Source organism: Chinchilla lanigera, unplaced genomic scaffold (genome assembly GCF_000276665.1).
Source record: "Chinchilla lanigera isolate Chin_1 unplaced genomic scaffold, ChiLan1.0 scaffold00094, whole genome shotgun sequence".
In the NCBI taxonomy this organism is placed as follows: Eukaryota; Metazoa; Chordata; class Mammalia; order Rodentia; family Chinchillidae; genus Chinchilla; species Chinchilla lanigera.
The window spans coordinates 1,812,673-1,816,553 of NW_004955495.1; the positions used below are offsets into that span (position 1 = coordinate 1,812,673).

At 55.9% G+C, this 3,881-nt stretch overlaps 1 protein-coding gene across 9 annotated transcripts in view; it reads left to right on the plus strand.

The window, feature by feature from the left end:
• Positions 1-1,339: 1,339 nt before the first annotated feature.
• Positions 1,340-3,881, plus strand: part of Ilf3 (interleukin enhancer binding factor 3, 90kDa) — a 30,594-nt gene continuing 28,052 nt past the window's right edge. For 4 of the 9 annotated variants that reach the window (XM_013505146.1, XM_005405615.2, XM_005405621.2 and 1 more), the window contains exon 1: positions 1,340-1,548. The gene's annotated coding sequence lies outside the window, so the exon portion shown is untranslated. Of the gene's footprint in view, positions 1,549-3,528; positions 3,591-3,881 lie in introns of all 9 variants that reach the window. The other 5 variants (XM_013505145.1, XM_005405616.2, XM_005405618.2 and 2 more) reach the window with 3 other exon arrangements.

Sequence of the window (3,881 nt, forward strand, 5' to 3'; positions counted from 1 at the left end):
GGTCTTGCTATGTGGTTGAGGCTGGTCTTCAACTCACTATGCAGCCCAGGCTGGCCTTCAACTCACAGCATTCCTCCTGCCTCAGCCTCCCAAGTGCTGGGATTACACAGGCGTGTGCCACCTTGCTCCCTTTTTACATGAGAGCTGGTATAAACTGTTTTATTTGCTTGTTTTTGCGCCTAATGTTGGATGCTTTCTTCTTCATGCAGTAAACATATTTTGAACAATTTGAACCTCTGGTAAGGAATCCTGGAACGTTCTAAAAGAACAGCCTGGCATCCCTTAGCTTGCCAACTGGATCCTGGCAAGGAACGGGGTTATCATAAGGATATTGGGAGCGTCACAAACTTCTCAGGAAGATTCAACCACACCAGTTGCTGCTAGTGGCGTTGTGTCCCCCACCCCTGCCCCCCAGGGTCTTGCTATACTTCTCAGGCTGGGCTTGAAAGCAGCAATCCTTCTAACTGCCTAGCCAGGAGGTGGCGTACGCCTGTAACCCCAGCACTAGGGAGGCCGAGGCAGGAGGGTCGTTCTAAGTTCGAGACCAGCCTGGGCTACAAAGTGAGCTCAAGGCCAGTGTGAACTGCATAGCGAGACTCTGTCTCAAAAAGACAAAAAAACAAAAACAAAAAACAAATAAAAAAGGCGGGGGCAGAAGCGGCTGCAGGATCGCGCACTCGCCTGCTGCCTTTGGAGGCTCCGCGGCGGGGGTTGGCGTCAGGCGCTGCACCCAGCGAGGCTCTCGGGGCTGACCTGGGGAGCTCCTCACCGCTGGGCTGGGCTGCAACTCAGCAAGGAGCTCGGCCCAGCCTCCCCGGCTCCAGCGGAGGACTAGGGGTCAGAGGCTATCCTTCTTCCCGAGAGACGGACGCTCCGCGCAGCCCCGATCCCCAAACCGAGGCACACACGTGCCAGACTCTCTAGACCGTTTCCGCCAACGTACTCATGGCGACGGGGGTAAAATGGCGGCCGCGCAGGCGTACAAACGCGCAGCCGGCGCAAGGACGGTCCCTCGCCGTGCGTCACGTGGTGACGGCCGCTCAAAACCGCCATTGAAAAAAAGAGGCGTTTCTGTTACGTGATACACGCCTACCAATAGGGAGAAAATAAGGCCTAAAAGCCCTCGTCACATGGCGGAGTAGGACGTCGCATTCGCCACTGTCACATGACTAGGCGACGACGACGGACTGGAAGAGCCTGGTACTGGCGCCACATGACTAGACTCGCAGAGCCTACACTCGCATCACGTGTGAGGACACGCCCACTTCTCGCTTTTCGCCCCGCCCCCTCATTAGGGTTGGGCCTGCGTCGTGCAGCTACGCGACGATGGGAAGGCGGGGCTCGGGCCGGTCACGTGGCCCCGCACCTCCCTGGCGCGCGCCCGCCCGCCAGCCCGCTCGCCCCCGGCTCCTCCTCCTCTTCTCGCCATTGCAGTTGGACTCAGCAGCCCGGCGCGTACCGCGTGGTTTTTGGGGGCAGACCCCGGTGGGCTCTGGCAGGAGGGAGGAGGCGGCGGCGGCTGGTGTCGGGGAAGGGGACGCCGAGAAGGTAAGCGTCAATGTGGCGACGCTCCAGCCCGCTCCCGCCTCTGCCCCTCCCCCCGTCCGTTTTCCCTCTCTGCGCGGCCCCGGGTGAGCGTTGGCGGTGACAAGGCAGGTGACGCCGCGCAGCCCAGTCCTCCAGCCGTTCCCCTCGCCCTGGCGCCCGCCGGCTTCCTTCTCGGCCCGCGTCGCTCCCGCGCTCGGCCGTTACTCTCCCCCATTGTGCCGAGGAAACAAGATGGCGGCGGCGGCGGCGAGGGCCCGGTGCGCGCGCATCCGCCCCCCCACGCGTGGCCCCTCAGCCCGCGGGGTGCGCGCGCACCGGACCCCCGGCCGCTGCCTGCCCCTGGCCGGGCTTTGTCTGTTGCTGCGCCGCGCGCACGCGCGCACGTGCCTGGCGCACACACCCCCTCGGGCCCCGAGCATCCTGGCGGGCTCGGCCGGGTGATCCCCTTCTTCCTCTTTGTCCCGGTCCTTCCCCGGTGCCAGCAAGGTCCCAGGTTCCCAAGGCGGAGAACCGGCCCTCCTTTGTCCTCAACGGGGCGCGGAGCGGCGGAGCCCCCCTCCCTGGAAACTCCTTCCCCAGAAGGATTACAGAGGAAGCCTTTGTAGGTTCATCGGCTTCCCAAGTCCACGGTCCGTGGGCCTCTCCCAGATCAGGCTCCAAACTTGGGAGGGCTTATTTTGCCTTTATTTAGATTAGTTGATTCTCATTGATGTGGTGTGTTTTCCAGGTCGATTAGGATTTTCATTCTCCTGTAAAAGCGTGATGTGTGGTGTTGGGGGCAGTGTGATCTGCAAGGTAGAGACCGAAACGTGGGTGCTTAAAGCTTAACTTCTCCTACCTTTTTTGCTTCAAGTAGTTGAATGATGGAGATTTTTGAGGATGCTCATGAGGCTCTGCCCCCGGTTAATTCTCCACCTGTTTGCGTAAATTATCTGGGGTGTTCTTGTGCTGTTGATGCCCAGTCCTGGGGAGAGTAAGGCATCTCTTACTAGTGTTCCCAGAATTGCAGCAAATTGCTGCCTAGGGAGCAGGACGGATGTGCAAAGCAGGGTCAGTTTCTGAATATTGTTTTCCTGGTGGTTCATGATGCTGCCTCTTTTAAAGTGAGTGGTGTGATGAAAGATTTGGGGTCCACTGGAAAATGAGAGTTGTCAAAAGTGAGGGATCAGGTACAGGACTGCATGCTGTCTTTCCCCTAGGTGTTTGTGCTTGGGAAGCTCCTTGGTTTGGTCACTGTCCCACCGCCATGCTGTGTGTGACTTTGTTTGGTCTCCAGGTGTGTAGCTGCAGCTGGGACTCGGAGAGGGCGTGAGGTGTGGGGACCAGAGACTGATTCACGATGGCGATGTGGAAAGGCCTCAGGTGTTGGCGAGTGCTGCTGTCCCTGTTTGGCACTGCAGGCGCGCGCCTCTGTGTGGTCTTGTGGCCAGTGAGAGCTCCTGTCCCTGGTGTTTCTGAGTGGAGGCTGTGCAGGCCCTGGTACTCTGTAGTTCAGATGATAGGTTGGTATTTACTGCCAGGAGTGGCCTTGACTGCACTGGGCACTGAAGTACCAGGCTCCCTGTCTGGTGGGAGCTTGGGTCAGCCTGGAAATCACCTGAATTTTTGGAGCTGAGAGGTGTCAATTTGCTTTTTTCTCCTGATCGAACTGGTCTGGTATGGCTAAAAAGTACTTTAGCTTCTAGTAATTGTAGAGTTTGGGATAATACTCTCATTATTTTGAGAGTAAAGTTTTTCTCCTTTTGTTTGTTTGTTTGTTTTGTTAAAAAAAACTAAGGTTTCACTATGTAGTTCAGGCTGGCATTGAATTCACTGTAGTCCAGGCTGGCCTCGAACTTGCAGTGATCCTCCTGCCTCAGCCTCCCAAGTGCTTGGACTCCGGGCATATGCCACCACACCCAGCTTTATTTTTCTTGAATTCTGTCCTGTTGACAAGAACATTTGCTAAGATTTTGATTTCCCATCTTTACTTTTTTTCAGGCTCCCTGGGTAAGATTTGAAGGGCAGGTGGAGTCAGTGCTGGGGAAAGAGCCTTCTGGAAGGTAATCTTTCTTTGATGCACAAAAGGTAGCATCTTGTCTATTCTAAGCTTTAGCAAGGTATAGGCAGTAGAAATGCTCTTTGGAAAGAGACTGTGCAAGTTTTCTTCAGGTTGAGGCAACTCCGTGCTAACCTCTTCACTCTGCTTTTGAGATCTTCCTATGACTCTTGGTGGCCTCTGGGGAGTGATCCCTTTCCTCAAGAGACTTGGGTTTATGCCTTTTGGACTTGTCAGCTACATTTTGTCAGCACGTTAGTTCACTTGTGTAGCTTTTTTTTTTTTTTTTTTTTTT